At 35.4% G+C, this 25,336-nt stretch overlaps 1 long non-coding RNA gene across 1 annotated transcript in view; it reads left to right on the top strand.

Moving 5' to 3' along the window:
* Positions 1 to 25,336, top strand: part of LOC148950908 (uncharacterized) — a 52,518-nt gene that overhangs the window by 16,364 nt on the left and 10,818 nt on the right. The window contains exon 3 of the long non-coding RNA XR_016141883.1: positions 13,700 to 13,789. This is a non-coding gene — a long non-coding RNA (uncharacterized LOC148950908). The remainder of the gene's footprint in view (positions 1 to 13,699; positions 13,790 to 25,336) is intronic.

Below are 25,336 nucleotides of genomic sequence, written 5' to 3'. Positions count from 1 at the left end.
ATGGATAGATGATGAGAGAAAATTCCAAACTGCTTAAAGTTTGTGTTGATTATGTTGAAGAGTGGCTTCACTTTGAAATACTGCTGATTTTTGAAGCTTTGAACTGTATGGTTGCCCAAGAAGTGGATGCTCTCTTTTACCTTCATGAATCAATATCTGGACATTGCTTACTTGACCAGGTCACTTCAAAGATCGTCATCAACTGACCAATAAGCTCTTTGGGATTAAAATCGATTATAGCCCGAAAAAATCAGTATTCCCACGAACACACGTATTTCGTTAGCTGATGTAGTGAAGTTAAAGTTTCCCTTAGACGTCACATATCTAACAGTTTCACGAGAAATGAGGTCAAAGAAATTATCGTCTAGAAACAAAGCCAAACTCTCTACTGGTGTTTTTCCTTCTATTGCTTCTCGGGCTTTCTCAAGCGCTTTAGCCGCTCCCTCGCCCAAGTTTCGCCAAGGAAAGGTTCCTTTTTGCTTCCTCCATTTCGGGTTCACGGCTATGAACTGCCTATTATGTGGCTGTCCTATAAATAGGACAGTGGGCCTTAACGGGTTAATTCAAATTCATTTAATTCAAAAACAAGACATAGCTCTCGTGGGCAAAGCCCAAATATGATGTCTCTTAGTCATAAATAGCAAAATAACGTTGTCTGATAAAACTTCGACAGGATAAATATACTAAAGGATAAAAAGACTTAAAATTGAGAATAAAATGGTCTGATAAAACTTCGTCAGGATAAAATAAACTAAAGAATAAAAACACTAGAGATCATTTTAATATTTCACAAAGCTTTTACTGTAGCGCATGGTGCTACAGTGGACCGGGGTCAGTTTCGGAACCATCTCAGTTACTTCGCTGGGGGGACGAGATCTGATAGGGACAAAAGGTGGGGGAAGGAATTATTGGTAGATGGGATTTTGGAGGAGGGAGGAGCCAAATCTTTGGCATAATTTTTCTCAGCAGGAAGAAAGGGATTCAAGTTTAAATTCTTTGAGCTAAAAGGAGCAAGATAAGGGGAACCGTCATAAATGATTTGCAGTGATCTCTTCTGAACTTGTTCTATTTTATCAGTTTCATCCTGGGTAAGGGCAAAGTGCCAAACCGGACAAGCATTAAACTAAGGGGCAGATGAAAGTGCAAAATATTAGTTTCAGCTTGTCCTTAGAAACCCAAAATTTTTTCAGTGTTTTTAGCATTTGGATTGCGCTGTTAGCTTTTTTTACAGTTGTCTTTGTATTCTCCCGCCATGAGAGGTCAGAAGAAATCACCACACCAAGTAAAGTTATTTTATGACTTATTAGCTCGTGGGCGATAGGAGGTTTGAAAGATGGTCTGGGGGTATATATGGTTCTTATAGAAGGGATGCTCGTATAAACTTCAGAGAGGGCTCATTTGATTGGAAATAGAAAGTTCTAGTTCACTTTTAAGGAGTCAAAAGAGACCAAAGGGGCAATTAGCCCCCCCCTACGCCCTTATTTCCCCAAACCCATCCGATAAAAATTTTGACATAGCCTTTTTGTTAAAAATAGTTCAAACATCAGATAATAGAAACTCCGAGGTTGACACAAACCCATTTTTTCACTTTATATTGATACTTTGATACGAGTTTTGATACTTTGATGAACATTTTATTTTTTTAAGCTCGATTTTGAAATAAGGAATTTTTAAGAACTTAAAACTTTTGCAATCAAAAACAAACAAAAAATAATTAAAAAAAAAACTTTCCGAAAAATACGTTTTTCAAATAAAAGTAAAGGCCATTTTAAACTTAAGCTCAGAAGATAGAAATACCTGTTAAAAATAAAAACGACCAGAAATTAGTATTCGAGAATAAATGAAACCCAAAAACTAAAAGAAGTTAAATAAACAATCATAGCAAAAAAAATACAACAAGTAATAATTTAAATGAATAAATAGGTCTTAAAGCGAGTAATGCTTAGATTCAATATTGAAATCAAACTTAAAACAAAAAAAAAAATATTTTGCTATTGAAGTATAAATGAAACTTAAAACCAACAGAAATTACATAAACAATCAATGCAAACAAACAAACAATGGATATTAATGTAAATGAATAAATAAATCTTAAAACGAGTGAAACTTAAATAGAATTTGCAAATCAAACTTGAAACAAACAAAAATCACTACAAACAAGAGTTTGGGTATCACCTCGTTCTCTCACTGTAAAAGTCTAAAACCTACTGCGTCATTGGCCCTTTAATAAGTTTTTTTGGATTGGCTAATTTAATACTTTATCATAGTTAAAGCGGCATTTGTGACAATTTGACCCCTCCTCCTGCATCCTAATAGTCTGAAATATAGCCCTAGGCTACATACAAAACATAACACAAAAATATCGCTACTAGATACCTTATTTTATGCTCCTTTCAACTCAATATTTGTTACCCTTACAATCACCCTCTCCTATTAGAATAATCTATAGTCCTAACAATATAAGGTTTGACCAGTTATGCAATATAGAATCAATCATATCTAGTTTAGCCTGCGTGACTATGATGAATAATAATGACTAATATAAATACAGTGCATACTGTAAAATAAGAATATTATTGTTTCGAAGTCATTTTTTTAGTTTCATAGCCTATATATTCTAAGGCTATATATGGGACAATCAGGAGACAGGGGAAGGGGTTTTGATTGTCACAAATATGACTTTATCCACAAAAAGGAGTATAAAACTAGCATGCTGAAAATGCCACCAAAAAGTCAAGCAATCTAAATGAAATCACACCATTAGATTCAGCATATCTGAGAACCCTGCCATAGAGGTTTCAAGCCCTTATCTATAAAATGTTGAATTTTGTATCTTCCCCAGAAGAAAGGTCACGGATGCATGATTATTTGTCCTTCTTCTTTTTGTTCCAGATGTGAATGCGTCAAACAATAGGTTTAGAAGATTAGAGGGCAGTTAGCATCCCCTCCATAGCCCTTAGTCCCCCCTGTGCCTCCTGAACCACCAAAGAGGGGCAACAAATCATCCCTTTGGTCTGTAGCTGCAGTGATATCCTCCTATTCTGGTTGAATAGAGGTGTACAGGTTGTATAGTCCCCTTAGGTAGGCCCTGTGCATGGTATTTTGGAGATCCATCAGCTACAACTTCCTACAGGCCACTACCACACCCTTTTTTCCCTAAAGACATCCAAACGAAATTGTCAGATAACCATCTGATCCACCATAATTGAAAGGTCTAATAAATATGCCTTGGGGATGACAAGACCCTCTATAGTCTCTAAGAAAAGGGCTGTAAGGTGTGCAATTTAGTCATTTAGCATAAAGAGTGAGATTGAGGAAGGGGTGGGCCTCCTCATATATCCTAGAGAACAAATTTTGTTCATTTTAAGGTTTTATGATGCTCCATCCTTTCAGTTAAAAAGAATTGTTGATTTTCATTTAATTTTAGAAAAGTGTATCTCCTATGGTGTTACCATCAATTTGGTGTCTTAAGCAATAATATAGACTAAGTACACATTCACCTTTGCCCACCTTAAAGCTTGTTTACAGTATACTACTGTCATGTTCAGCAGCTCATTGCCGACAATCATAGGCAGCACAATTGCGCTGCCTAAGTAAAGCTGGCTAATGTTGGCACAATGTATTATTTATTTTTTCCATACCAGGGCACTTCATATCAAAGGAGTTGTCATAGAAACTTCGAAAAGGGCTCATTTGATTGGGAATTGGAATGTCTAGTGCCCTTTTTAATAGTCAAAAGTGATTAGAGGGCAACTAGCCCCCCCATCATTCTCCCAAAAACATCCACTCAAAATTTTGAGATAGCCATATTGTTCAGCATAGATGATTTCCAGATAGAAAATATATTTTTGAGGAGGACACTCCCCCAAAACCTTCAGGGCAAGGGTTTAAAGTTATGCCCTGGGGGCATATAAGAACAATGTTGGCACAATTTATTATTTTTTCCTTTAGTGCAGGGCATTTTGTATCAAAGAAGTTGTTGTAGAAACTTTGAAACGGGCTCATTCAACTGGAAATTGGAGTGGCTTGTGCCCTTTTTAATAGTCAAAAGTGATTGGAAGTCAACTAAGGCCCCTTTCTTGCCCACCATTTCCCAAAAAAACATCCAATCAGAATTTTGAGATAGCCATTTTGTTCAGCATAGTTGATTTCCACACATAAACTATGTTTTTGAGGAGGACACTCCCCCACAGCCCTCAGGGCAAGTGTTGTAAGTTATGCCCTGGGGCATATAAGGTTTTTCAAATTCAAAGGGCTAGTGCCCTTTTTAATAGTCGAAAAGTGATTGGAGGGCAAATAACCCCCCTCTCATGCCTACCTTTTCCCCAAACACGTCCAATCAAAATTTTGAGATAGCCATTTTATTCAATGTAGTTTTAAGTTCTGGAAATTATACCTTTGAGCAGAACACTCCCCCCACAGTCTTCACGGCATGGGTTATAAGTTATGTCGTGGGGGCATATAAGGTTTTTATTGAAATCTTTGTTGTAGAAACTTGAAAAAGGGCTCATTTGATTTGAAACTCAATAGAAAGTTGTTGTAAAAATTTCAAGAAGAGCTCATTTGATTGGAAATTGAAATTGCCCTTTTTAACAGTTGAAAGTGAATGGAGAGTAATCAACCCCCCTCTCACACCCACCATTTCTCCAAAAACATTCAATTAAAGTTCAGAGATAGCCATTTTGTTCATTGTTGTTGGAAGTTCTGGAAATTATGTATTTAATGATGGCAAGCCCCCCAGAGCCCCAAGGGCAAAGGTTGTAAGTTATGCCCTAGGGGCATATAAGGTTTTTATAGATAGAGTGGAAATTGAGAGGGCTAGTGTCCTTTTTAATATTCGAAAGTGATTGGAGGGTAACTAACCCCCCTCTCATGCCCACCATTCCTCCAAATACATCCAATCAAAATTTTCAGATAGCTATTTTGTTCAACGTAGTAGAAAGTTCTGTACATTAGGTCTTTGAGAATGACACCCCCTCAGCCCTCAGGGCAAGGGTTTTAAGTTATAAACTGGGGGCATATAAGATTTTTATTGAAAGTGTTGTCGTAGAAACTTCAAAGGGGCTCATTTGATTAAAAATTGAAAGGGCTAGTGTCATTTTTAATAGTTGAAAGTGATTGGAGACCACTGCCTCTCTCACATCAACCTTTTCCCCAAACAAATCCAATCAAAAATTTGAGATAGCCATTTTGTTTAACATAGTTGAAAGTTCTGGAAATTCAGTCTTAGAGGATGACAACCACCCTTACAGCCCTTAGGGTAAGGGTTGTAGTTTATGCACTGGGGGCATATAAGGTGTTTATAGACAGCATTGTCGTTTCAGAGAGGCCTCATTTGATTGGAGACTGAAAGGCCTAGTGCCCTTTTTAATAGTCAAAAGTGAATGTAAGATTTGACATTTTTATAGTAAAGATTTATGTGGGTATAATGTATTCTTTTTGTTGTTTAGATCAGGGCACTTCATATCAAAGGAAAAAGGAGAAAAAATACAAATGAATGTGCATTGTCAGTTTAATATACATATACCGATATTTAGTAATCAAAATGTTAATATTGTTTGATTTATTAAAGTTATAAAAGTAAAAACATTTATATTTTTTTAGTGAAGTGCAAATTTTGTTCTGGCAAATTTTGTTCTGGGGAAGGCATAGGGGGTTTTGACCTCAACTTATGTTAATTTCTTCCAGTTTTGAGTTTGACTCAGTTATTTATTGTAATTTTTGTTCGTTTTGGGTTTCATTTATTCATCAATACTGACTTGTGATAGTTTCACGCTTGGTAGATTATTTGATTTTAATTTTGCTCATTTTTGTTTAATGGAGTTCTTTACTTTTCTTTCAAAAACTTATTTTGTGGAAGAAGTTTTTTAATTAATTATAGTAAAAGCCAAGCACCAACACTTAACATGTATGATTGTTTAATGTATGTTTATTATGTATTGTGTAATGTTTTTAAATTCACCAAGTAGCATGTTTGTTAAATAGTTACTTTTCTTCACTACTGCTTGAATAGCACCTACTTCAATAGCACTTCGTCTCCCCCCCCCCAATAAAAATACTGTAGCTACCTCCCTGACCCTAGGTTTATACCATCTAGTTTATTAAACAATAGGGCCATTCTTATGCACTAAGATCTTACATCAAAGATCTCACATCTTTCTACAAAGGTTTACATTCTTTTAACTCATCTTTGTTCTAAGATCTTACAGCTCCCTGATGTCAGAAAAAAGTGTGAAGGACACCTATCTGCCATATAGAACAATGATGAGAAAAACTTTGATGATATACTCATCATTGTTCTTAGACTGCTGATCAGAGCAGAATGATGAAGACGTTTGCAAAAGAACACTATAAGATATAAGATCTCAGTGCTAAGATTTCACTTTTAAGTGTTCTTTGTCAAAAGATGTAAGATTTTAGCACAAAGATGAGTAAAAGAACAGCCCTAATGATTCCATTAAAGTGGGTGGTAAAATTCTAAATGAGGGGATTTTGCAGTGTCATTTTAGGATTCTTACTTCCAAGTGCAGAACAGTGCCTAGATTTACTGACAATTGATGTTAACTTTACCAAAATTTTTCCATCATTAGCACTAAGCACAGCAGATCCAATGTGGATATTAATTTGTGCACTAAAGTGTAAAATAGTGTAAGTTAATTAAGATAAGGTAATTTGGTAAATAGTGAATATTTCACTTAAATGATCTACAAATAAAGTGAATATGCCACTTGATGCTTTTTTATGCTCTTTCTGAATATAATAATTGTCTGTGGTGCAAATTCAATTTTAAGCCCATTACAGACCCTCCAAGATTTTACCTTTTTCTCTTATTTTAGATACAGCTTATATGCCTCTATTTGTGTTGCTCTTGTTAAAACCAGCTTACCTGTAAATCGAATTGACATTGACAAAATCATGAATCAATAAACACATGGAAAATATATAATATGGGCTGTGTATTTGGGAAACATTAGAAAGGTTAGGTTAGATTTAAATTGAATTTGCTCCCAAAACAATTAATATATTCAGAAAGAGCATAAAAAAGGCATCAGTTTGTGTGTTCATTTTGTTCCTATGTCATTCGTGTGAATTATCCAATATTTACAAGTAATTCAAATAGGCTAGAGATACCTTTCAAATCAATGTTTTATAACTTTAAATATAACTGAACCTGTATTTGCATTAATTTAGTTTATCTCTCCCCCTCAATCCTAAAATATGTAGGCTATCCTGAATTGTGTATATGTTATAAATTTTCCATTATTGTGATAAACCATTAAATCAGTTTGAAGAAAAGAGGGTACTTGTCTGTTAGACATAAAACACACTCAAGAATTATGCTGTGTAAGATCTGACAGAAACCAGTTTCCTCTCTGGGATGGGTTATGATTTGCTTATTCTGAATGAGAAAAACTACAATGTATGTGTATTTTAATTAAATATTTAATATATAGAGATGATTAGGTATTTAATATAATGCATTCTGTGTGACCTGATCTAGTGCTCTCCATAATTCTTTGCTATAATTTCCATCATTTTGTTTATACAGTATTATATTATCATCATGTTTTGGTATATCTTATTAGGATTAATCTAACTTTGCTTCTTAGGTGTATTTCATTTAACAGGCAAGTACCAAAGAGAGTAGAGTTGAAGCCACTTGCACTAGGCTTATATTGGCTAATGGGCTCATATTTACAAAGCAAGATATTAGAGTGTCTTGTGAAATTTGCTACCAGGCCTGAATTTACCAATATGCCTACTAGGCCTGGGCCTAGGGATGCGCAATGTCAGGAGGCACAATAAATTATCACTAAGTGATTTTTTTCTTAAGAAAACTGGACTGATGTGATTTATTGTCAAAGTGCCAGGTGTGTTCTGCTGTTGTGCTGCCTATTCACAGAAAAGTGATTTTGAAACAGCACAGGAATGCTTTGGCCACTTAGAAACTGTCAGATGTCTCCCAGGAATGGCAGCTGAGAGTTTTGTTGAAATAAACTTTTAATATACAGGATTATTTGAAATATTATTTATGATTTTTATTAAATTGATTTGCTTGTGGGTTCACTGATTTATATTAATAAATACCATTGATATCAGCAGGCCACAAAAAGCTGAAACAAAAATCATAGGCAGTACAATAGCACTGTCTAAGTAAAGATAAGATTGTGTAACATTATACTGTGGCATATTCCCCACATTTAAATAGTGACTGTATTTCAAATTTGAAAATATTCAAAAAATAAAGTTAAAATTATTATTTTATCCTTTAGACATTGCTTGACAAATTATAACTAGAAAATCTAAACAAATCTTGGCATCATTGCAGCAGAAACCTTAAATTAATTAAAAACTGAAAGGGGTGCCAATTTGAAAGGAAAATTGACTCCTAGAATTTGAAAATATCCTTCCCCATTGAATCTTTGCCAAAAAACAAATTCTATAAAAATTACACAAGTGTTTCTTGTGTAAATCAGGGTATGGGGGTATACATTTCTGGAGGGGGGTTACACTGAATATTGTTTTTATGTCTATAATTCCCTTCACAAGCAAAGCTCCGTCTCTTTATGCAGCATGATAAAACTGATAACAATAGAAAAAGAGAATGGGTTGGTACTGCTGACACATGCATACAAATTGCTTAATTGTGAGAAAAACTACATATTTTGTTTAAATTCACTTTATTCTATTCTCAGCTGACATTTTGTACAGCATCCTGATGCAGAGATAAATATCCCATAAGTAGTGCTGGCATTTTGTGAAATGCAACTAATTTCAGTCATATATCTTAGCAGATTCATTTCAATTCTTTTATTGGAGCTGATTAAAAGAAATATGTAGAAAAACAAAATAGCAAGAATTAAGCATGGTATTATAGAGGCATTTATGGTGATGGAAGTGGAGGTAATGGAGGCATTCTACATTTATTACTATGCAATTCCAAAACATAAGGAATAGGACATTAGCAGCACTTATTAGGCATTTCAATGACAAATAAGGGAATTAGACTTTCAATTCAATCCTGGAAATAAACTAAAAAAATTAGATGATTCCTGGAGTGGATCCCCCTCTACCAAATTCCATGACCAAGCTACAAACAATTTGACTTATCTAGTTATAGTATGAATATCATTATAAAAAGCACTAAGTCTTATTTTCATTTTCAATTATTTCTTTTTCATTCAGGCAATTATACCCACTGTATATCTATCTTTCTATTCTTCAATGATTCCATTTCTGTCCTATTTACAGATGTAGAGCATGTATTCATTTCCACTTTGGAAAGTTTTAAAACAAGAGAATCTAATCTTGATCTGATATATTTTAGGAAAGAAAAGCACCTTGAATTAGCAGAAAAAATTGACCTGAGCAAATGTGGCAAGACATGAAGCATAAAACATTTTTCAATTTTGCCACTACTAGGTCACAATTTTACTTGATGATAAGGTTACTTGATGATATCTGCAAAATAATATGAAGAAATGTTTTCCTATGAAAAGTAAAGAGAGAATTTGTATATGATGTCAAATCTCAAAAAACAATAGTGTGGCAAGACATGAAGCATAAAACATTTTTCAATTTTGCAAATGTGGCAAGACATGAAGCATCAAACATTTTTCAATTTTGCCACTACTAGGTCACAATTTTACTTGATGATAAGGTTTCAAAAGCAGTATATTTGGAAAAATATTAATTTGGAATGCATTATGAAGTGTACCAAACCCCTATTTGTTTATATGTTAAAAATGAGCACAGATTCTAAATATAACCTTTATTTACATCATAAATAAATTTTGCCCCCACCCCCTGATGTGCAAATATATACCCTGATTTGGACATATTTAGGGATGGGGGTAAAGTTCATTTGGTTATATTTAGGTTCAGAATGCAATTTTTGTTATAAATTTGCACATTAGAGGGGTGAGGGTATATACTCTGTATGTATATCTATATTTTGTATTTTCACCACTGCTTTATCTATCATTAAAAAAAAAACAGAATTAACAATGACCAGGAAAATGCTATCTACAAAAACAATTTATAACAGCAATTTCCAAAGATTTATGCATTGTGTTGAGAGTGTGGCAAAAATTTTATTTTTTTTTTCTTCTAATTTGGAAAAAGAAGGAAAAAAGAGGAAAGACTTGATGATAAAGGTTCTCCCCTTGGATAATATGTTAACTAGGATCATTATAGGCCTACATATTTTAAAGTAAGTATTGTTTTCCTAACATGTCTCCTTATCAGGGGCCACAATTCAAACTTTTTGCCAGGAATTGCATTTTCAGAACTAAAGCCAGAGAAAAAGAAACTGATAACTGAAAATTAAGGTAAAATGTTGTTTTGTCAAATTTTTAATAGGTATAGACCCACCATGTAGGCAAATTTCAGGACCATCTAGAGGAAGGAGTGGAGGTAGGTACTTCAAAAGGTAAATTTCTACCAAATAATATTATTGAGTTAGGAATAAAGTTAATACACCATTCAATGCCTTTTTTTATGCTGATTACAAATGTAATAAAAATTTCTATTGCAAATTAATTACAGCCCCCTCCCCCCCTATATATGCCCATTACGGGTTTGATTATAGAAGTATTTACCCTGAATCGGCCTATGTAAGGGGGGGGGCTGAAATTCATTTCCGATAGAAATGATTACTATATTCATAATCAGCATAAAAAAAGGCATTGAGTGGTATATTCACTTTATGCGTAAGTCAATAATATGATTTGGTAGAAATCTACCCTTCAAAATACCTTCCTGGGGAATACTTTAGCCTGTAGAGCCATCCCTGAAAGTTTCATCTTCCTAACTTAACCCCTTTCTAAGATAGCCAAAATAGAATTTTACCCAATTTTATTTGAATAGCCTACTAGCCTAAGATGAAAATTAAATAATTAAAAGGAGTTAGTCTTTTATCCTGAAGGAAAGTAAGTGAGAAATTAGCCTAGCTAGGCTATTTAATTTCCTATTAGCCTACCAACAAAGTTGGTAGATAAATATTTATTTAAAACCCAGGCGCTAATATGACAATTCTTTGATTTGAACGATTTATTTGTATTCGGGTAACCGGGAGAGGACAGCGACAGGGTTGCCATTAAATCAAAAAGAAATCGAAATTGTCTCTTAAGAAAATCCCCGGAAGGCCGGCGGTGAAAAACTTTAGTGTACCAAATAGATCCATATCTGTTAAGTGATTTTTGTACCTGTGTATCTTTGTGTTATACTGCTAAATTTTATGCCTATTTTCAGCAGAATTTATGCTTTCTATTGGTATTTACATATTCAGCTGAATTTATACGTGGTGCTGGTCTCTTCTAGTCTTAAGGGCAAAGAGAAGAATTTTTCATACAGACTGAATGTGGCCTTGTAAAATTTTAAACACGACATTCTCACGGATATTGTTCAAAGAACTAATTGCAGTTTCCATTTTAGGAGTAAATTTCTAGTTTTGAAGATTAAGGGTTTGTCCCGTCTCTTCTCCCAGGTTTAGGTGAAATGATTGGCTTGGAGATAACTCCAGCATAAGGCTCGTACAGGCTTAACTCAACTAAGCTTAATTTAACTGCGGCTGCCCGTCATTTTATTTCCCTCTTTAGCGTGTTTTTTTATACCTGCATTCCCCCCCCCCCCCCATTGAACCTTATGAGGAGAGGCTGTAGAATGTTGTATCTTTGTATGTACTTGTATATTTTATTTAAACAAACGTGTTATATTACCTTAAAGCCATTTTTACCACCCAAATTCCGTTATTTTAGAAAACTAAAAACAAAGGAAGTTTTTTCTTTCCAATAATTATCCATTAGCTGTAGTAATGCTTAAAAGTGAGTTGGAATAAAAATCTCTGATAAGTAAAATTTGGTACACATTCAGGTGAAATTTTTGGAGAGATATAATATCTATATTCTATCCTTTTTTTGGCCAGAAAATCTGTCTCGGCTTTAAAAGATAGAGATATCAAAATAACAAAATGTTATAGAAATATGACTTTCTATACATGACTTTCAAATCTTAAGGAAGAACTCATTGATCATCATCCAAGCGTCATTTCTTTTTCATGGAAGAACACACGGAAGATTTAATACGGACGTGAAATAAGGCGTGACTTATGCCTATATCCGTCCTACTTCTTCCTGAATTTACAAGCTTGAGAGTAAAATATGACTTTTCAACTTCTTCTTGAATTGAAAGCAAAAATTACTCTAACTTTTGAACTGAAAAAAAGAGCAGAACACATTTTTTCAACTGACAACAAAACATGATGACTTCGTTTAACTATAAAAAAAAATGCTATAAATGCTAAAAATGCTATAAAAAAATCATAATTATTAATCTTCTTACATTTCTTTTTTCTTCAATTTTTTTGCCTTTGACACATGTTGATTTTTGTATTATCGAATATATGCTTTACTGACCTCTGCTAGTCTTTAAAATACAGAAAAACCTTTTTTGTACCAAAACTATTAAAATGCCACATGTTTATACATATTTTGCCCCCTGCACTAGTTAAAGTCCTCATTTTAAGTGAGTATTTCTAATTACTGTAGACAGGGGCGTCGTATGGGGGTGGCAGGGGGGGAGGCAATTGTCCCCCAATCATGTGGAGAAAAAAAAATTTATACATCCCATGCCCTTTGACTATCCAAATATGGACCACTCTTGCCCTCTCCCCTCAATAAAGATGCTGGAGATTCGCCTCTGACTGCAGATTCTCAAATTTCAAATACTTCTAATTTCAGCTACTTCTAATTCTTAAGTGACGAATAGACAGACCGAGTTTTACGCCTAAAGTGAAATTATCGATTTTGAAGAGTTGAGAATAATGCCAATTTTTTAATGATAATAATAGGGGGGAGGGGGATTTCAAAGTTTTCAATTACTTCTCCAGCTAAAGGATAAACACGCCTCTTGCTCTGCCTTTAACGTAGATTTCAAGATTGGCTTTATTTGACTTCAAGAACAAATTATTGATGATATGTAAGCATGAAAGATACTGTAAATCAATAAAATCAGCAGAGTTTTGCAAAGACTAGGTCTATTATATGGTACCATTACGGAGGAGGGTTTAGTGCATTTGCAAGTGTGGTAATTAGCATATCTAAAATTAGATTTAAAAGGTATTTGAAGTGGTACGTTTATCTTTTAGCTGACAAGTACTAAAAAAAAAAAAAAAAATATTGAACAACAATAAAAAGCTTGAGTATCATTGGAGTTTCTGAAAGAGATAGGAATGTTTACTGTACTTTTAAAAAAATATTGCAAAATGAATTGTAACTACTGGAAGCTGAATAGTGTGTTATTATTGAATTTTATGTTTTCTAACCTAGTTAAGAAATCTACTTGCATTGTTGCATCGTTACAGGGCAATTAAATGAGTAATAGAGGACAAGAAATAATTTACCTTTATCAAGGGTCCCTAGTCTGCACCATATAATACAATATATTTTCAGCGCCTGTAACTAACTTATAATCGAATCCCGCGTCGTAGATCTCCCGACAACCTCCATTATTTTCCTTCGAAGTTTTTTGAATTATTGTTGAAGCCGCACAGTAATTCTGTTTTAAGTTGTATGGCAGAGAAGGATGTAAAGCAAAAATTTTTTTTTCTTTTTTTTTGTTTCATCTTTGTTCAATTTTCTCTTCTCTTTTTTCATGTTCAAAAATTCAAGGTATCTAGTTTGTTTTTGCTTCCTTTCAGTGTTCCATAAAAAAGTTCAATCGGGTATGTTCATTGATTTTGGCTCCTCGCTCTTCTGGAATTTTCACGACGGACCGCTGATTGCAGTTGGTAAGTGATGACTCTTTCTTCAGCTTCATCCCCGAGAGGTATCAGAGATTTCGATATAGATAGATTAAAGAATTTAGAATAGTGTTGTTTAAATCTCAAGCCAATTTTTGATCAAGAAATTGGTCAAGAAAATGATTTCCATTTGTTTGATGATAACAATTTTCCTGGAAGTAAATATGTAATTTCTAATGTAATTACTAGGAGCTCTTCCGATTCTCGGTTTTCGGTATTTCAACCAAGGACTGTATTCCTCATTTTCTGATCTAGAATCAACATGTCGGGAGCTTAGACCAGTTTGTATAGGCCTATGTGAAACATTTATTACACAACAAACCGAAAGCCTTTTGGATATTCCAGGTTACACTAGCCATTTTCTTCACAGAAAATAGATGAAAAGGGGTGGTATAGCTATATATATCCGTGACACACACACGGTTCAAGCTAGGCAAGACCTTACACGAAATATTGAAGGAATGTTCGAGTTATTTTTCCTAGAAGTATGGCTGTCCCCAAATAAAAAAGTTATTGTGGGTGAAATTTATCGTTCTCCGTCAGGGTCAACGTGAGCAAAAAAATGAGCTTATTCTCGTGTCAAAAAAATTAGCTTATTCTCGTGGGAGATTTTAATATTAATCTCAGTATTCCGCTAACGGCCGAAGCAACAGATTTGATAAATAATATGGCAGGTTCAGGCCTATACCCTGCTGTTACGATTCCGACACGGGTTACTGAGAGTGCACATTCACTTATTGACAACATATTCAGCTCCTTGTTCCCAGAGTCGGTGGCAGTCCTCGTCAGCGACACATCAGACCACTTTCTCATTCATGCAACACTCGCCCTTTTAGAACTAGCTAAGATAAGGCCACGAATCAACCCCATGTTACCGATTATATGTTTAACAGAGGAAAAGTTGAAGAATTTAAAACAGGAACTAGAGCTATTAAACTGGGATAACGTAATGGAGATTCAAGATGTAAACGAAGCATTTGGGTCATTTCACTCGACGTCCTTGGATGTGTACAGTAGATGTTGCGTGAGAAACCCGAGAACTAATAAACGATAAAAAGACCAGCCAATTAGCCCCTGGAAGACGGATGGTCTTCTGGCCTGTGTGAATAAGAAAAACCACCTTTGGGGAGAGTATAGACGCTTTCCGAGCTTAGCGCAGCTAGAGGAGTATGAGCAATACAGGAGAGTCCTTCGGACTGTGTTACGAAGAGCAATGCGTGGCTACCTGCACCAAAAGCTGACGAAAAGTGGGAAGGATGGTCGAAAAGTTTGGCAAATTTTCAACTCGGTACTACGGCCAACCACTAAGTCTTCAACTTTACCAGCGAAATTAGTCGTGAATGATGAAAAAATTACCGAACCTACACAAGTTGCCGTATCGCTGAGTACATTTTTCGCAAATATCGGCCAGACCACAGCAAATTCCGTCGGTACACCAGCTAAATCATACAAAGAATACCTTGGTCCAAAGGACATTAAATCAATGGCAGTGAATCCTGTAACACTAGGTGAGCTCGAATTATTCGTAAGTAATTAGAAATTTGAAGGGCTCTTCTGCTTTTGGTTTTGACACGGTCCATACAAAGGCACTGAAAGCAGTAGTGATGACCATTACTGAGCCACTTACTTACCATGTGAAACTTTTATTAGATAAAGAGTTCTTTCCTGAAATATTAAAAAAGGCAAGAGTAATACTTCTTCACAAAGGTGGGTGTAATACAGACATAGAAAACCGGAGATCAATCTGAATCTTATCAGTTTCCTCGAAAGTCTTTGAAACGCCAATGAAAAACCAGCTTTACCAATATTTAGAGGCCAAAGGCTTTTTTACAGCCGCCAATTCGGGTTTAGGGCTGGCCATTCAACCAAAGACGCCCTTACTTAACTAAGTTTATTCGTAAACAGAATCCTCGATTCGGGTGCTTTACCTGCAGCTGTGCTTCTAGAGATTAAGAAAGCGTTTGATAGCATGCACCACGAAATACTACTAGGAAAGCTGGATCATATTGAAGTTGGTGGCCAAGTCCTAGACTGGTTTAAGTCTTACCTGAAAAATCATCGAATTTACACAGGAAATGACCATACAAATGATGTCGTAGTTAACTGCGGGGTGCCACAGGGCTCTAAATTAGGACCGGTATTGTTTTTTGTTCACGTAAATGATCTTCAGCAAGTACTGACTCCTGCAAGTCGTAACCCTTATTGCTGCAAACTATGTCACCCAGACGCCGGGGTCTATAGTAGAAGCCGAGGACGAACTAACGGCATTTGTGGATGATTCACTTATGGCAAAATCAGAATTGAACATCAAGTCCCTCAAAACAAAGCTACAAGGCATTCTTGAAGAAACGTACCTGTGGATGGACGCAAATCATCTAGTCATCAACATTGACAAATCGAGTGTTTTATTTTTTTTTCACGTATAGAATCACAGGCTCCTGATGTGATTGGTATTGAAACATCTCATGGACTTATCAAGAAACCAGAAAAAGGACACTTTCGATACCTAGGGGTTTTAATCAACGAAAACATCTCGTTCAGACACCAATTAGCAATTGTCGAGACGAAGCTTCCAAGGAGCCTTGGAATCTTGAGAAAGCTCAGTCACCATTTCCCTAAAAAAATACTGATCCTGATTTACACTGCAGTTATCAAGCCTCACATTCAATATTGTTCTAAAGTTTGTCAATCTAATTTCAAGACACATTTACAGAGACTAAACTCACTTCATAACAAAGCTCTTCAAATTTTAGGCCCATCACCGAACATACTGTCAATGGTATCACTTTACAGACTATCTTGCACCGTTTTTTGTTTCAAATATTTCTCAGGAACACTCCCATCACGATTTAAATACTTATTTACACTAACATCCCAAATCCATAATTTATATACAAGATCATCATCAGACATTTATATACCCCCGACACCGACAGCTAGTTCAGAATTTTCTCCTAGAATTGCGTGTGCTAGAGAGTGGAATGCACTTCCGCAAGAGCTGAAGGCATATAGGTCTCTCGGCTCCTTTGAAAATAATGTAAAAAAATATCTAAAAGATTAAAAATTTATTTACTAGATTTATTTTATTATTATTATGTTTAGAATTTTTGATATTATTATTATTTGTTATATTTTAGTTTGATACTTCAAGGGGTGTGAGCGGAGGAGAAGTTGTGTTAAATTTATTGTTGTTTGATGGCGGTTCGGGGTGGAAATTGGAGAGGACACGAGGCCACGCTGTATTCAGAGTGCGCAATTATTACGGGCCCAAACGTGCATCAATGCGCAAGGAATTGAGTTAAGTGTATTTCATTTATTTTTACTTTTTTTTAATTAAAACCCATATTGAACTTGAACTATATATAAACAAATTAATAAAAAAAAATATAGAAAAATAAATAAATAACTGAATTAAAAATAATAATAGATAAACAAAATATAAACGAAAAATAATAATAACAAATCCAGTCTCCATCACTCATTATACTCAACTCCCTATCCCCTCCCCCACGATGCCCTTCCAACCTTACCTTAGCCCCCACCCACCCATACCTTCCCAGCCCACCCCTACCTCTCCAACTCCTCTTCCTCCCCTACCCAACCTGCCAGCCATAATAAAACTTAACAAATTTCCCCAAAAGATAATCTTTTAAATTCTGTTTAAATTGAAGTACATGTTCCGCCGCTCTAATTCTCAATGGTAACTCATTCCATACTGATGGACATAGGTGTTTCTTTGAAAATGAAGACCTGGTACCACGACGCAAATCAACAACTATATAGGAGTGTTAGATTGGTTAGAATGGTAAAATTCTGGGAGAAGATAATTAGGCTACCTAGAGTTCGGCTTCTTAAGGCAGCTTATTTGGAGACCTTGAAGGATGGTAGACGTGATTCATGGTCAAATCAGGTTAAGAAAATACTGGACCTTTGTGGACTTTCAGAGATGTGGAATGAAGGAAAAGGCCCTATGGATGAAACCGTGTCAGTATGGAAGGAAGTCCAGCGAACCCTAAATGACCAAGAAATCCAAGAGTGGCAAGCTCATAAGGACCAATGTATGTCTTTGACGTTGTACTCCGAAATTAAATACTGGTGGAGGAGGAGATTTATCTTGAACTTCTGTTGAAAAAAAAGGACCTGGAGAATCGGTTGTCGATATAAGGGGATAGTTTGTATCTAGATGAGAGAAAGACATTTTTTGGGAAAGTTTAGGCTGGCGGATGGCCCCTATTTTTGCCCAATGTGTGGATTGGTGAATGAAAACATATTTCATTTTGTATCTAAGTGTGAAGAGCTGTCTGAGTTGCGGAATGAATGTTTCAGACGAGCGTTTGGGAGAGAATGCTGGGAGAGAATTTGGGAGCGGATGGCTGAGAGGAACGCATGTGCTATTAAACAGTTGTGTAAGTTTCTTCGTTTAGGGACTAAATATAGGGAATCATGTTTGAGGGGATAGCCAGATACTATTTTTATGATTTAAATTTATTATATGGTGTTTGTTGGTTAAAAGTCGAACCTTGGTGTGTTTCTTTTTTGTCGTTTTGTTGTTCTTTTTCTTTTTTCCTTTTTTGATTTTTACTATCTAAAGTTGTATTTTGTTCCTGAGTGTTTGTTTATAGATTGTATTATGTGTTGCTATGGCCCACAGGCTTTTTGCAATAAATCTTATCTTATCTTATCATCGCTTAGCCTAGTTCCATAATTATGCAGGTCACTATTAATTTGGTAAAAATTCTTAAAAACGTTAAGGATTAAACCATTCTTACACTGAAACACAAATACTGCATCTTGGTAATCTCTTATCTAACCTAAAATAAGTGTGGCAACTACGCTTTACAGTTTATAGAAAATTTTCAATCAATCCTTCAGCTATTAAATAACGATCTAGATAGTTAAGTCATACCAAAGGTTAATTGTTCAAACATATTTTTCTTGTGATCATTTATGCTCTTTTCTTAATTGTATATAGCTTTGCGTATTGTGTAAAATGTTTTTCTTTAAGCTAATTAGTAATGTTACATTAAAGCCTATTGGTAAAAGTTTATTTCTTTAAGAATTGGACAAATGAAATTGTGTAAATCTTTTTGAAGAATTGTCTTTCATTTTGATACTGAAAACTATTAAATTAGTGTTTTATTTTTTGAAGCATTGTGCTGCAAGCATTCAATTTGTATATAAATGTAACTTTTAATTCCATACCATCATCAGCTCCCCCCCCCCCCAACCATGATAAAGATTTGAAGGACTGAACTTTTTCAGATATTATTATTGTTCTAAAAAGATATGAGTATTAATATGATATATATAAAATTAATATATAAATATGAATATATAATATGAATATTAAACTTGAATTTTAAATAAAGAAAAGAAGAGGGAGGGGAATATTCTCCCTAATTTGAGACAGACCTGATTATGCAGCTTGTAGTAACATACTGAGTAAACTACTCCCCTCTTATCATGGATGTTATAATTTTTTTTAAATGTTATTTTTTATGGTACTGGTGCATTATACCCCCAGTATAAAAATAATAGATTATATTATCGTTATGCAGTGATTGTACCTAATACAGCGCTACAGACTGTGCAAGGGAATCAGACATGGACACCCGTCAAACGGGTATTTACTACATAAATTGATTGTAAAGTGTGATTTGTCAGTGCTTACAATATATAAACTGTTGTTTTTGGGGGTTTAAGGGGGGAAGGTACCTAGGTTAGGTTAGGTTACATGTTTAATATATGCTATGCTATACCCCCCACCCCCCTAATGAGCGAATATATAGCCCAAATTTATTTCTATACTATTATATATTCATCTTATTTAATTTTACTTCATTAGCATTAACCAAACTTGACTTCTTTCGTGTATAGCGCTGTGTTAGGTATAATGCACCAGTACCTTTTTTATTTCGATAAAGATATACTGTAGATTTGTTTTTTGTTTTTTTTTCTTTTTAAGCACTTGGCTGCAAAAGTTGAATTTTTGGGTAAGAACTGGGCTTGATATTACAGCACAGAAAGGATGAAAGAGCTTAAGCCAAGAAGGGAAGAGCTTCCAAAATAATGGAAGACCATAGTTGACTTAAACAATAAAAGTTTCTTTTTTTAGGGGCAAGTTGCGGTTTCTCACAGCTCATATATTTTTTTTTTCAATCATAAATTCTACCATCTGTGTAGACTGCTAGGAAACTTCTGGGAAATAATTTTGTCATTTTCTTCAGTTATAAATGCTACCGGCTATGTTGGCTACTCGAAAACTTCTGGCAAATAAGTTTCTCATTTTTTTCAATCATAAATGCTACCAGCTATGTTGGTTACTAGAAAACTTCTGGCAAATAAGTTTGTAATTTTTTTTTTCAATCATAAATGCTACCAGCTATGTAGGCGACTAGGAAACTTCTGGCAAATAAGTTTACCATTTTCTGCAATCCTAAATGCTACGAGCTATGTTGGCTACTAGAAAACTTCTGGCAAATAAGTTTGTCATTTTCTTCAATCATAAATGCTACCGGCTATGTTGGCTACTCGAAAACTTCTGGCAAATAAGTTTCTAATTTTTTTTCAATCATAAATGCTACCAGCTATGTTGGCTACTAGAAAACTTCTGGCAAATAAGTTTGTCATTTTTTTTTCAATCATAAATGCTACCAACTACGTAGGCAACTAGGAAAATTCTGGCAAATAAGTTTACCATTTTTTTCAATCATAAATCCTACCAGCTATGTTGGCAACTAGAAAACTTCTGGCAAATAAGTTTGTCATTTTTTTCAATCATAAATGCTACCAGCTGTGTAGGTGACTAGGAAACTTCTGGCAAGTTTCCTGGCAAGTGTCTATTAGTTTGGTTTTTCATGAGTTCATTATTAAGACAGTTCAGATATGGTAAAAATAGTTTTTACGACATGGACTTATTTATTAATTACAGAAAACAGTCTATATGGTAGATAACCATCAAGAATTTATTAAACTTGGTCAGGTCCAGAAAAAATAGTTTTCATGGCAGGGATTCTTGAAGTTCATTCAAAGGCAGTGCAGCATTACTGACAAATTAAAGAGTCATATACCTTTGAATTATAGTCTTGAACAGTGAAATAAATCGGAGACAATTCCTTTAGTTACAAATGGATCATGTTTGCCACAAAGGAACCTCCTGAAAAAGACATTGAACTTTCATCTTTCCTGCCTTCCACCAGCCCACGCCCTCGACCCCCCCCCCAATCCCCGGGCGATATAACCCACACTTCTTAAAGGGACACAAGCCCTAAACATCCTTCAAGCCAAAAGTACTGGTGAAGCCCCTGGCAAGAAAAGAAAAAATGATACAATTAAATCACCCCCTGAAGAACCTTAACCTGAGATTATATCACTCTCTGATGTTTCCCAACCAATTGAATCGCTACCTAGCTCTTTAGATCAGCCATACTATTACATTTTTGACCATCAAGAAAACCAATGGTCAACCCTTTACTAGAGATCGGTTAATGGATATTAGAAAGCCTATATTTTTACTAGATAACTAACTTTTGCAGTAGTTTTCCTAAAAGACGGTCTGATAGATCTTTATTTTACCTCTCACAAGGCCGCAGATTCAGTCCTTTCAAGATCCAGGGAACTAATCGTTTAGGATACCAGAATATTTGTCCTTTCTACGTAATTGGAAAACTTGTTTAAATACTTGGTTTATTGCGTTGATAACATTATACCGAGAAAGGGACTAATAACAGAATTAATTCATTCTTCAAGCACTCTGATATATCCAAAGAGAGCAGTAAGACTCACCTTGAAAAACTATTGCAATCTTGTACCTAGTCGCTCAGCGCTCATTGCATGCAAAAACGAATTGCAAAGAGAAGCTTTTCTGTATGGTATGGCCCTTCGCCATAAGTCCTATAAACCTAAGCCCCTACAATGTGCAATTTGCTTAGCTCATGGTCATAGCAAAAACAATTGCAAAAAGTCACTCCAATCATGTCAAAAATGTAGGAAACCCATCCAAGTGACAGAAAATTGCCTCGAGAAAGAAGCCTTCTTTGAAAATCGTAAATAATAAGGGTCACATGGCACTTGAGAAGTAGCTTTCTCTAGCCTATCACACGAGGGCCGAAATCCTCCGAACCTCTGTGAGATTGAACTTGCCCTACTCCGTCGTAGCCACTACAATCCCTAGAAAACCAACTCCAAGTCGACCCTTAAATAGCCAAACTGAAGTTTTAAAGAACCAGAGGAAAAAGGTTCCACCCCCAATAGATAAAAGCTTCTCATTTACCCAGTGGTCCACTCAATTTCCTCAACTTGAGGCCAAATCGCAGCCTTCCTCTTCTCCACTTCCAGTTTTATCGCATCCACAAGTTATTCATCATTACAATAAAGAATGGCAAAGGTTAGCCACATACCTCGCAGTTTCCCATCTTATCGAGGTTGGCAGTGAACAAGTTGAACTGAAAAATATCCTTAAAAAAAGGCCATTACTATGTTCCTAGGAGAGGAAATCTGGCAAACAGCTAAGGTCCAACTTTTAACCTTGAAATAAGGCATGGAATGCCATTCTAACTCAACATTTTCTACGATCCCAACTGTCACCAAGTCCACCAGAAATTTGAAAGAATCACCAGAACCTGAAACGATGGTAGAAGCACCAAGCCATTGCAAAACAAAGAAAAAAACAAGAAAAAGCCGACCAACAGAGTAACATAAATTGACGACCCCTCACGAAGTCTCTTCGGGCGAGGATGAAGTTCAAAGCAAAATCCAAGCGAGAAGATACCCAACAAGAATGCCTGATGACTAATTAATGTGTGACTTCGTTTTTAACTAATTTATCCCTTTCTAATAATATTGCTTTTAATTATTCCGATATAGAAAGTAATCAGCATGCCAACCCTATAAGCAACCCCAATGGTACCTTAACTGATGCTGATTGTAAATACCTTGATATTCTCGATTTTGCTACCAATGTGAAGCCAAAACTAGTAATTAATAATTCCCTTAATGTTCTTTTTTTCAATACCAGAAGCATCCGGGATAAGTGGCTCAAGTTTAAAGATTTAATTTCATTCAATGGTGTCTGCCCTTTTGACGCAATAGGATTAACAGAGACATGGCTTCCGATAATGATGACAATAGTGATTTTTCACTCCCTGGTTACAGAATAATCCATATGCCCAGGAGATTGAAAAAGTGTACTGGGGGTATCTCACTTTACATTCGTTTGGATTTAAATTTTACAAGGCTATCAGAGTGTGAAACTATATTCTCTACCCAAATAAGTCTCAGCTGTATTTATTCAACAGTTTTTAACATAGTAATCGGCCAAAATTCCTATATACTCTCCTTATTTTATAAACCTCCTCCATTTCCGACCTCATGTTTTTGTAATCTGTTTGATGATTTTTCTAATTTTATTAATCTACCCCATAAAAAGGCAATAGTTCTTGGGGACTTTAATTGTAACCTACTCAATGTTGGTAAAAATATTGAATCTGACACTTTTTTTGAATCGGTAACCGCGAATGGTCTTCTACCCACAATTTTTTTCCCCAGTAGAGTCGATCCTGTGAGATCAACTTCAACATTAATTGATAACATTTTTGTATCCACTTCCCTGGGAAATGACCTGTCCTCAAATATAATATTTTCGGATCTGTCAGATCATTTTCCTATTTACTTGTCACTACCTTTGCAAACCACTACCTCTACGCTCTAGAATTAATATCCCAACACCTACTAGGAACTACAGCTCTGCAAATACAACCCATTTTATCGATTGCCTAAGAACCACTGACGGGTCCGATGTTTTAAATTGTCAAGAGGCAAATTCTGCCACAAATGGTTTTGCGGAAAGGTCAAGTGAGGTTATCCATTCAACTTTTCCTATTCGTAAACATAACCGGGAAACTATCCCTATATGCCCCTGGATGTCGCATAGCCTCATTGTCTCCTCATATCGTAAAAACAAATTATATAAGTTAGTCTGTAAGACCAATAGTGATATTGACCTATCAAATTATAAAAATGATATAAGCTTATACACTAAACTTATCCGTGAAGCGAAGAAAAATTATTATTATACAAAAATTCTCAATTGCAAACGAAACCTGAAAAAGAATTGGTCCACCATTAATGATATACTCTCAAAAAATAGAAAATCAAGGTCTATACCTATTCGCCTTAAAGACACAAATGGTAGATTAATTGACCCTTTACATGCACCTGACGCATTTAATAATTATTTTTCTAATGTTCCTCATACTGATTCCCACTCCTCCTTACAGGCTGTATTCCCCTGCTTCAATCCTAGATCCAGATTACTCTGCCCAACTGATAGCAATGAGGTTACTTCAATTCATCGGTTCTCTCCCGAATAGTTTTGCACATGACTGTCTTGGATTAAGTAATACACTCCCGAACACCATATCTCCTTTTGTTTACGAGCCCATCATGAATATTGCCAACCTATCTTTAACCCACGGAGTTTTCCCTGATTTACTAAAGTCAGCCATTGTTATCCCAGTTTTTAAAAAGGGCGATCCAACTGAGATAGGTAATTATCGTTCAATCTCAATTCTCTCTGTTATATCCAAAGTGCTCGAGAGAATCATCTTCAGACGTCTGTCTTCCTTTCTGCTTGTCGGTCAGCGCTCCTTTTTTTTGATTCCTCTACACCAATATGGCTTTAGGTCGAAATTTTGAACTTATCATGCTCTAAGTGACGCCACGCAGATCATACACTCACAACTCGACCTTAAAAAAAACTGTATTGGGTTTGTTTTTGGATTTTTCTAAGGCCTTTGACACGATCGATCATAGAATTTTAATAAGTAAATTAAATAGTTACGGTATTCGTGGTCTTCCCCTCTCTTGGTTTTATTCTTACCTATCTGGAAGGGTACAGAGTGTGAGCTTAGGTGGAGTATCCTCTCAGCCCTTACCTGTTCCGAGGGGTGTCCCGAAAGGCTCCGTTCTAGGCCCTATTTTATTTCTCCTATATATCAATGATCTTGTTATGGACCTGGGCTCTTCAGTGTATCCTGTACTATTTGCTGATGACAGCAACTTCTTCATCACTGGCACCAATTTACCATCGGCAATAACCTCTGCCCAAGTCCTTCTGAACAGAGTCCAGGCGTGGTGCCTTACGAATAACATGACCATTAATAGCAAAAAAGGTCAAATAGTATTATTCAGAACCCCCTACAACAAAGACGTAATCCAACCTGCTCTTGGTCTCAAGTACTCCTCCGACATCCTCCCACAAGTGTAGGTTGCCAAGTTTCTTGGTGTATTTATTGACTCATACTTGTCATTCTCTAATCATATGTCTTACATCACAGCAATAATTTTGAGACAAGTAGCTATGATTAACCGTGTGAATTATTTTCTTCATCCTGATATCCTAGTTACCCTCTATTATTCCTTTATTTTTCCTTACCTTTCTTATTGCGGATCAGTTTGGGGAAATACAAACCGGTCTTTCACTAAAAAACTCAAATTTGCCCAAAACCGTGCCATTAAAGCAGTTTTTCGTCTTCC

Source organism: Artemia sp. Qi Xiang Cuo, chromosome 6 (genome assembly GCF_049724085.1).
Source record: "Artemia sp. Qi Xiang Cuo chromosome 6, ASM4972408v1, whole genome shotgun sequence".
NCBI lineage: Eukaryota > Metazoa > Arthropoda > Branchiopoda > Anostraca > Artemiidae > Artemia > Artemia sp. Qi Xiang Cuo.
This window is presented reverse-complemented; position numbering and strand designations above follow the sequence as displayed.